At 42.7% G+C, this 11,049-nt stretch overlaps 1 protein-coding gene across 4 annotated transcripts in view; it reads left to right on the top strand.

Annotated features, from left to right (window-relative positions):
• dgkh (diacylglycerol kinase eta) overlaps nt 1-11,049 on the top strand; it is a 285,492-nt gene that overhangs the window by 14,004 nt on the left and 260,439 nt on the right. The window lies entirely within an intron of this gene.

Raw genomic sequence — 11,049 nt, 5'->3', positions numbered from 1 at the left:
GGGCCCAGGCGGTGGGCCCCAGCGCTGCCGCTCGTTGCTAGGCTGGGTTGCTAGGGAGCGGCCCTTTGGAATCGCGCCGTCCCCATGGCAGCGGGGGCAGCGCTCGCCCTCCAGCCGCGGGCCGGGCGCCTCGGCGCTGAAGGCTGGGCCACTGCCAGACAAGGCGGCTGACAGGTAAATCCCACAGAATACAAAAGGGGAGGATCCAGCCCTACACCCAACCGTCTCCACTCACACCCCATTTCGACCAACTTCAGGGCAGCCGCGATTAACGGTGGGCGCCCTGCCTCTGTTGGAAATTCACTCAGTGATGGTGACACTTGAGTGAAGTTGGTTGTAAATATCCAGGCTACAAGTGTGGTGGAAACTTTCAAACTAAGTCACCCTTGTGGGCGAGAGAGGGTCGATGAGATTTGACGCAGCTTTGAGAATGTTAATTTTGAGAATCGGGTACATAACGTGCTTGTTCAAAAAAATATTGTTCCATTCTACCTTTAAATACCAAACAAGTTAGGAGTTTCGCAGATTGTACATTTTTATAACTTCCCCAGATGTTTTGAAGTAATCTTCAGATGAAGACGCGAGGATATCATTTAATTAAGGTGCAGAGGTGTGATTCAGTGTATTCGTTTTTCCAAATGATTCCAAATGATATATTGCCTTGTGAACTCTTAGAACTGAAACAGCTTTTGTAAAGTAGTCACAATGTCACCACACATTTCCTATGTTGTTCATGGACTCATTTTTCCAAGATATTCCCAATAAAAAGTAATAATTTAATAGGTTTGCATGCAATCAAATTGATGAATTTTAATTTAAAACTGTTGAGTAATGTTATATAATTTTGCAGCACATTGTTGGTTAATTTGTATTTTTAGAGGAACATCCTGGCATTACTGGAGAAGCAGCATCTCATATTCCGGTTGAGTAGCTTACAATCCAACAACATTAACAGGGCCATTCTTTAGAAAGTGAACCAAAATGTCACACACGTTACCAAATGGCATCACATAAAGTAATACATTAAAAAATTCGTAAGAGATTAATCTTATTCGTTGCTATTTTCCTACCTATAGATCTATAATGCATGCCTGCTAAAGATATGAACATTCTAGATTTTTAAAATTCACAAGAGTTTGTAAGATTTCCTACCTATAGATCTATAATGCATGCCTGCTAAAGATATGAACATTCTAGATTTTTAAAATTCACAAGAGTTTGTAAGATAAAACTGAGTTGATAAAAATGCTTCCGTGTGAGGTCACACACGTGACTATTCATATTTGACATCTGACCCTAAACAAACATTGTCATAACATTGTCACTTGATAAACTTTGAAAAAATATGAATCATATATACAGTACAAAACAATATACCTGCAATGCTTTCAGAATTAGAAGAGATGTATTCCACAATTTTTCACATTTTTGAAGAATGATCTCAACCTGAAACATCTCATATCCATGTTTTCCAGGGATGCTGCCTGATCAGTTTATTTACTCCAGCACTGTGTCTTTTATTGTAAACCAGTATCTGCAGTTTCTTATTTTTACATCTTGACATTGCCAATTATTTACACACAATAACACAAATTAATTCACAACATTACTGTATTCCTTAGATGTAGCATTCAGTTGAAAATCAATTGTTCCTTCCCAAATAAAATGAAAGCTCTCCTTTGACTTGAAGACTGTGGACTGTTGTGAAGAAATTCAAAACAGTCATTTGTATGCAATTTCAGATTCTGTTTTGTGGTTGGCACAGTGCTGAGTTGTGAGATGTTTGAGATGTGAGAGGAAAGCAGAGTACTTGGGAGAAACCCACACACTCATTGGAAGAACATGCTAACTCCACACAGCTGACACCAGAGGTCAAATTGAACCCAGGTCGCTGAAGCTTTGAGGCTGCTTGGAATATTACGTCCCAGCTGCAGTGAGTCAGGATCGACTTTGACCTTGGATATTGTCTATGTGCAAAGTTTGCATGGTCCCCCTGGGATTGTGTGGGTTTTGCCCGGGTGTATTCCTCATCCCAAATATTTGCGAGTTGGTAGATTAACTGGGTGCTGGAAATTGCTAGGCCAGCAGTAAAATCTGAGGGGAGGGGTGTGGGGGGTGGGGGGTGGGTGAGGCGAGTTGATGGGATTGTGGGGGGAAATACATTACAGGGAGAATCGGTGTGAGTCTCAATGGTCTGAAAAGAAGCTTCCTTGAGTTGCAAGAAATGTAAACCCTTTCTAATTGCCAGATGAGTGCAGAAAACAATTCTCAAAAAGCTTAGCACTACGCGAGACAAAGCAGCTGATTTGAATGGAACCCCCATCACCCCTAACCATTCATTTTCTGTACTCACCCTTACAGTAGGCTGCTGTGGATATCATATACAAAGTGCAATGCAGTTACTTGTTCAGGCTGCAACCTTTACAAGGGTACTGAGGGGCATGGAAACCCCATCATCTTCAGGTATTCGACCAAGTCACACTTCATACTTACTCAGGATGATGACCCTTCTTTGCCACTGGGTCTAAATCTTGGAATTCCCTATCCAACACACCTTTATCAGAAGGACGGTGTGATTCATAAATGGGGTTACCACCACCACATATCTTAATGGTGTTAATTAATTAATTATTAATTACGCATGTGCACAGTTGCTTCTTCTGTATAATTTATTCCAGTATAGTTCTTTATGTATGTATGAAAAAACAAACTGCGGGAGGAACTCAACGGGTCAGGCAGCATCTGTGGTGGAAAAAGGACAGTTAGCTTTTTAGGTCAAATTGCCAACTCCATTTCCCTCCACAGATGCTTCCTGACCACTGAGTTTTTCCAGCAATTTGTTTTTTTGTCCGGATTCCAGCATTTGCAGTTTTTTGTGTCTTCATGTATGTAACTGTTCTATAATGACTATTATAACAATTATTTTCACTTCCCTCATTTGGGCAGCATTTACTGTAAACCTCCAATGCCTTACACGTGTTAGAGCTCACATTAAACTGAATCTCATGGCTCACACAACCTAGTTGTTACTTCATTTGCATCAATATTAAAAATATATCTCCATCCCTGATTTTTCATTTAGGAATAGCTTTGGCATTGCACACATTATTTTGTTCTGAAATATTTCATGAAATAATTGAAATTAACATGGATTATTTAGCCACCACAATCATTTTTTATTCCCCAGAAAGGTTGTTTCTTAGGTGATTTTGCATTCATCTCATAAAGTAAGCAGGGGCCCCTTAAATAAAAATCAGGCATATTAATTCTTAATTTGTAGATTTTGAAGAAAAACTATAACTAAAAAGTTGATTAAGTACATCGGATGTATCTTGACTGTCTATAAATAAAACTACCCTGATAATTGAAACATGACTAGCATGAGTGAGGTTGTTCCCTGGTGTGGGGATAATGATATAATCATGCTGGGGCATCACACCTTCTATGGTCAGTCATGCTTTTTTTCCCTATGATATACTCGTATGGTGGCCTGGATAAATTTATTGTAAAAAACTTTGTCTTGCATGTAAAGTTAGGGATTAAAATATTTTATAATGGAATTAATGTTAATATGAAACCTGGAGTTATTAATGGACAACTTTTCACTTCCAAGCAAAGATTATTTCCATGGAATAGTAGAAAAGTACAATATTGGAAATTATGGTTCAGACATCATGTTATGTGTTAATTTCATTGTAACAATCTTTATTCCGTGAATATTCCACTGTAAGATACCTGTATTTGCTGAATATTCCATTGTAAGATAGCACTATTCTTTGAAAATGTCACTGTAAAATAACCTGTTTATCTTGAGCACTGCAACATGATTAAGACAGATTCCACGCCGATTAGTGGCAGAAATTAGGAACATAAAGCAGCATTGATGCCTGGGGTTCCCTGTTTGACTTAAGGGACTATCCCACTTGGGCGACATTTTCGGCGACAGCCTGAAAAGAGGTTATCACGTCATGGTCGGGTCATGACGCGGCGTGACGCGTGGTGAAGCATGTGGTGACGCGCGGTGTCTCCCTGTTGCTCTGGGATTTTTGGAATGTTCAAAATCCAGTGGCGACATTTGGGTGTCTCATCATGTCGTGCGCCCTGTCACACGCTGACGTATGCTGTCCTGCGGGTGACGCCCGGTTAGGGTTAGGGTTAGGGACCACAGATGGGCTGTAAAATATTCTTCCTTCAATGCATTGATTTTAATATATTAAAATTAATCCAATAAAATCAATTGTGCAAATGAAAAGATGTCTGAGTCGTTCAGTTTTATTTACAGATGTATTGGTCCGCTTCCAGATCCAATCTGCATCTCTAACTTTTCACAGGGATGGATTCAGTGAGTGTAGACCCTCTACCCTCTTCTTCCCCCCCTGCCGCCCCATCCCTCTTTCTCCACTCCTCCCCCTACCCTTCTCCCCTCCCTTCTCCCCTCTTCCTCCCTTCTCCCCACTACACTCTTCTCCCTCCTTCTCCACTCCCCCCTCCCCTCACATCCCCTTCCCCCCCTCCCTCCCTTCTCCCATTCTCCACTCCACCCCTCCCCCCCCACTTTCCCCGACCCCCCCCATTTGTGGACCCAGCCTCTGACAGCTAGATCCCACTAATAGTACTGCACAAAAGCCACATCACCTGTTTTAGTAACATTGACTAAGGGATAAATGCAGACTTTGGGAACAATACCCCCCACCTCCACACCCTCAGCCCCCTTGCCTTGCTTTAAAATAGGTGGTGGGTATTTAGACTCAGTGACTGGAGCAGGTGGGTGGCACTGGTACATTGACAACATTGCCTGTACCCAGTTGAAAAGCCCGCTGCCTCTGGGGTTTTGGAGAGATCATTGGAAGAGAGATCTGCCTCTGGGACAACTCGTGGCCAACAGTTTAGTTCCCATGAGGAGCAGGCAGAACATTTGGGGTTCGAGTCCAACCCCTGGGGCCCCAGTGTTACATTTAGTTCGGAGATACAGTGCCCTTAGGCCCACCGAGTCCGCACCGACCAGCAATCCCCCGCACACGCTAGGGACAATTTATACTTATACCAAGCCTATCAATCTAGAGTTAGGGTTAGGGCTAGGGCTAGGGTTAGGGTTAAGGCTAGGGCTAGGGTTAGGGTTAGGGCTAGGGCTAGGGTTAGGGTTAAGGCTAGGGCTAGGGTTAGGGCTAAGATCATGGTTAGGGTTTCCTCCCGCACTCCAAAGGCGCACATGTTTGTATAAATTGTCCCTAGCGTGTGTGGGATAGTGTACGGGGGATCGCTGGTTACAGGCTGGGTCCACAAATGGGGGGACGTCGGGGAAAGGGGGGGGGGGTTTGGAGAATGGGAGAAGTGAGGGAGAGGGGGAGAAGGGGATGCGAGGGGGGTGGGGGTGGAGAAGGGGGAGAAGAGTGGAATTGGGAGAAAGGAGGAAGAGGGCGGAAGGGGGGAAGGGAAGAAGGGGGGAGGGGAGGGTAGAAGGGTAGGGGGGATGGAGAAGGAGGAATGGGGACCAGCCCCGCACAACTCCATACAACTCCGTGCTTGGAAGTGGGACCGGCCCCGCGCGGCCTGTACGCCTCAAGCGACCACGTTTGGTCGCGCCAGACGCATGCAATCGCATGCAAGTAGGACAGGCCCTTAAGAAACTGCACTTGAATTTGGTGGCCTTGCACCCTGCTTGAAATAGAATTTCAAGGACTAGCCGTGAGTCAGCTGCCAGCCCACCAGCCGCGAGTGAGTGAGCTGCCAGCACAACCGGCTTGAATGACTGAGCCACCTGCCCAAGAATCCATTCGTCCATACTAGCCCTCTGGAAACCAGTCCCTTAAGCCCACAACACCCATACTAGCGCTCCAGAAAGCACCCCCCCCCCCCGACCCCCTCACGGGCCACCAATATTGGAATTGGTGGACAGGTGGAATATTGCGTGGGGGACCAGCCCTCCCTTACTGTAAATTTTGATCCATTGTTTCCTGTTTTTTTTACTAAAATTGTTCACCAATCTGACATCTGACGTGCTGAAGCGAGCTGGATGAGGTCACAATGCCTTTGCTCCCCGCGGCAAGCTGCGCAGAGTTTTCAACACGCAGCCACCAGCTGTGAGTTACGTGGCCCTTTCATGCCACTTCAAGCGCAGTTTCATGCCACTTCAAGCAGGGTGCAAGGCCACCAAATTCAAGTTTAGTTTCATGCCATTTCAAGCAGAGTGCAAGACAACCAAATTCAAGTGCAGTTTCATACCATTTCAAGCAGGGTGCAAGACAACCAAATTCAAGTCCAGTTTCATACCACTTCAAGCAGGGTGCAAGGCCACCAAATTCATGTGCAGTTTCTTACCACTTCAAGCAGGGTGCAAAAGGCCACCAAATTCAATTGCAGTTTCATACCACTTCAAGCAGGGCGCAAGGCCACCGAATTCAGGTGCAGTTTCCTACCACTTCAAGCAGGATGCAAGGCCACTGAATTCAAGTGCAGTTTCCAAGCACTTCAAGCAGGGTGCAAGGCCACCAAATTCAAGTGCAGTTTCGTATCACTTCAGCAGGGTGTAAGGCCACCAAATTCAAGTGCAGTTTCATACCACTTCAAGCAGGGTGCAAGACCACCGAATTCAGGTGCAGTTTCCTACCACTTCAAACGGTACAAGGCCATCGAATTCAAGTGCAGTTTCCAACCACTTCAAGCAGGGTGCAAGGCCACCAAACTCAAGTGCAGTTTCATACCACTTCAAGCAGGGTGCAAGGCCATCGAATTCAAGTGCAGTTTCATACCACTTCAGGCAGTGTGCAAGGCCACCAAATTCAAGTGCAGTTTCATACCACTTCAAGCAGGGTCCAAGTCCACCAAACTCAAGTGCAGTTTCATACCACTTCAAGCAGGGTGCCAGGTCACCTAACTCAAGTGCAGTTTCCTACCACTTCAAGCAGGGTGCAGGGCCACCAAACTCAAGTGCAGTTTCATGCCATTTCAACAGGGTGCAAGGCTACCAAATTCAAATGCAGTTTCATACCATTTCATGCAGCGTGCAAGGTCCACCACATTCAAATGCAGTTTCATACCATTTCAACCAGGGTGAAACCACCATAAAACCACACAAAACACCACATAAACACCACACTCACAGTTCAGTAGACATTAAGTGTGTTAATTTGATTCACAGCTCAGACAGAGTCGTGATCTCTCCCTCCCCCATCTTGCAGAGACTGAGCCGCACCCACACTTCCGGGTTTTATAATCCCTCCCCCCTCCCACCGGAAGTGGCGTGGCCTTCATGGCGTGATTGACAGGAGAGAGATTCTCAACATTTTTTAAATACTAATAACACTTTTATTTTTCATTGATGGGAAGAATCCTGTAATGATTGATGGGAAGAAAAAGGATGTAATGATTGACCTAATCAGCTACAAATTAAATGCAAGCTTTCAGATAATGAAGCGAGATTCTTTGAAAAATGATAAATTTCTGCTCATGGCAAAACCTCAGTGTAGATAGTATCTCTTCAAGTCTAATGGAAGATTTGAAGAACTTGATTTAAAGTAATGAATGCGAAATTTCAGATCACAAAATACAAGATATTTGCTGTTTTGGTTCCATAAAAGACATTTGAAAGCTCATTGTATTGAACAATACCAGAATATCAAGGGAAGATACATAGACTTCAAGAAATGCATATAACTCATTTTATTTGCAATGCATTGAGTAAGGGTTTCTTTAAATAGTCCACATTAAAAATTATGTGACTAATTTCCATCAGCATAATCCTTGTGAGAAAACAGGAAAAGACCTCTGTTGTGGCATAGTATGTTTGAAATAGCCCTTCCCTTGGTTAGCTTAAAGCTGACAGGAAAGGAATTAAGATAATTCTTTGTAGAAGTCGTCTTTTGTGTTGTTCAATCTGGAAATGTGTACATTAAGTAATTTTTTCCTTCATACAGGAATACAATCAAATTAATTTACAATAACAACCTGTCACCCATTATTGAAATGCAATTGTTTTAGTCCATTCTGGAATTTTATTGCAAGGTATCAAAGTTCTCTTAGTTCACCCAAATATTCATATCTTAAATTTCTGCATTCATTGGTTTTGAGCGAAAGGTCATAACAGATTTTTGATATTGTCTTTATGGTTTGTTTTTCCTTACAAATGGATAATTTTGAATTTGCATTATATTGTTCACCTCGCTGGTGTACATGTTCCACGCAAATAGCTAATCCTATCAGAGTGCCTTTCAGTTCTTTCTTTCCCATATGTTTACCAATCTTACTCTTTAATATATTTTTGTTATGTGCCCCAACTGCCCAATGTGATAACAAGTTTGACATTAACTTTCTCATCGTTGAAACGTCCTAAATTCATTAATAACTTATGAATTAGGAGCAGGGCCAGGTTATAGTGCCTGCTTCTTCCATTAAATAAGTTAAAGGCCAATCTGACTGTAACTTCACATCTTCATTTCTGTCTATCCACATAACCTCACACCCTTTGATAATCATCCATCTATTTCAGCCTTAATATTCTTTGTTTCCACGACCCTTTGAAGAAGGGAGATCTACAGTCTCAAGACACTTTGAGAGAAAATTATTGTCTCACTCCTAAAGTGTGTGACCATTTACTTTTAAATAGGGACTCCTCATTCTAGGTTCTCCCACAAGGGGAAAAATATCTTGACCTTGCAGGTTTTTATGTTTCAATCAAGACTGCCCTCTTTTCACCAGGTACTTTCCCCTGCAATTGCAGGAGACATAACATGTGTCCCACATACCTCCTATCCTTCACCTCCATCCAGGGACCCAGAAGTCCTTCCAGGTGAAAGAAAGATTCATGTGCACCTCATCAAACCTCATCTAATGCATCTAGTGTTACCGATGTGGCCTCCTGTACATCAGTGAGACCAAGCATAGACTTGGCGAATGTTTTGCTGAACACTTACTTATGCTCTATCCATGGTTGCTATCCATTTTAACTGCTCCTCCCATTCTAATGCTGACCTTTCTATCCTGGGCCTGCGTCATTGCCAGAGTAAAGTCTCACGTAAACTGGAGGAACAACATGTCATATTTTACATGGGTAGCTTACATTCCAAATGAATGAAGATTGAATTTTCCAAATTTAGGTAACTGTATAACCCTCCCCTTCTCGCTTCCCCCATATAACCCCTTCCCCCCCTCCCCGTGCCCCACCTGGAATCTCATCTATGACTTCCCTCCATCCCCTTCCATCTACCTCTAACCTCACAATTTGCATCTCTTTAATCCTTTTGTCTCAGACCTTCAGTCTTTTCATCTCTAGTCTCTCCATCAATCTGCCTATCAAATAATCCTCCTCATCTGCGTCGGCCTATTACCTGCCAGGCTTTGTCCTTTCTTCCAGCTTTCTGCTCCCCCTCTTACAATCAGTCCGAAGAAGAGTCCCAACACAAAATATCACATATCCATGTTCTCCTGAGGTGCTGGCTGACCCGCTGAACTGCTGCTGCACTGTGTCTTCTCTCTTTTCCAAACTCCTCTGGATACCCAACCTAACCTACCAAACCTTTGCTCATACGACAACCCATCCATTTCATGTATTAGTAAACCATCTTTGAATTGCTTCCAATGCAATAATGTACTTCCTGAAATAAGGAGATCAATACTGTACTCGTTATTCTAGATGTGACCTCACGTATGTCCTATGTCATTGAAGCATAACCTCCCTAGTTTTGTATACCGTTCCCCTAGCAATAAACACTAACATTCTGTTAGCTTTCCGAATTACATGCTGTTTCAATGCACATTAACACAGCCTTTTGTGAATCATGGACCAGGCTCCCAGATCCTTTGCCATCTCAGGCTTTGCAATCTCCCACCATTCAGATAATATTTATTTATTTTGCCTGTCAAAGTTTCATATTTTCCACATTATACTCTATTTGCCAGATCTTTATACAATCACTTAATCTGTATATAACCCTTTGTAGCCATTTTATGTCATCTTCACAAATTACTCTCCTCCCTATCCTTGCATGATAAGCAGATTTAGCAGTCATATCCTTGGAGGCTTCATTCGTCATTTATATAAACTGTCCAGTGTTAAGCACTGGTCCCTGTGGCATATTAGTCATTGCATCTTTCAAATCAGAAAATGATCCATGTATGCCTACAATCTACTTCCTGATAGCTAGCCTCTTCTAGTTACACAAATATGTTACCTCCCACATCGTGAAAGTTTACTTTTGATATTGCACCTTATCAAATGAGGTCTGGAATTTTAAGTGTAGTACATCCACTCCACTCCCCTTCATCCGAAACATATGTTTCTTCTTCAAAGAAGTCAAGGAAATTATTCAAACATTATTTTTCTTTCACAAAATCATGTTATTCCTTTTTAAAATAAAAAAATCACTTTTAATTTTCCGAAGTGTCTTGCTCCAATGTCTTTAATAATCTATATTACTAAAAGTCTGATCTTGACCATTTCCTGTTGTTCTGTATATTGATTTTAGAAAAAACGCTGCCACTTACGGTTGTGATTTTTGGCCATCTTACTCAGAGTCCCCCTCCGCTGCGCAGGACAAGAGGACAATTCCCATCGATGAAAAATAAAAGAGTTATTAGTGTTTAAAAAATGTTGAGATTCTCTCTCATGAAGGGACTATAAAACCCGGAGGTGTTGAGTGCTTCAGTCAGTCTCTGCAAGATGGGGGAAGTGAGAGGGGCACGTCTCTCAGTCTGCACTGGGAATAATACTGAACATAAGTCTACTAAACTGTGAGTGTGGTTTTACTGACCTTGAGTGCCCTTAATGTGGTTTGAAAATGAAAATGTGGTTGGTTTGAAATAAAGCACAGCAAATGGTTGGTGGTGGTTGGTTTGAAATGAAGCACAGCAAATAGTTGGTGGTGGTTGGTTTGAAATGAAGCACAGCAAATAGTTGGTGGTGGTTGGTTTGAAATGAAGCACAGCAAATGGTTAAAAGTCTGAACTTGGCAACTTCCTGTTTGCATTGTATACTGATTTTAGATAAAACGCTACCACTTACGGCTGTGATTTTTGGCCATCTTACTCAGTCCTCCTCAGGTGCAGAGGATTCTT

The sequence above is a fragment of the Amblyraja radiata genome, chromosome 14 (assembly GCF_010909765.2).
Source record: "Amblyraja radiata isolate CabotCenter1 chromosome 14, sAmbRad1.1.pri, whole genome shotgun sequence".
Taxonomy (NCBI): domain Eukaryota; kingdom Metazoa; phylum Chordata; class Chondrichthyes; order Rajiformes; family Rajidae; genus Amblyraja; species Amblyraja radiata.
This window is presented reverse-complemented; position numbering and strand designations above follow the sequence as displayed.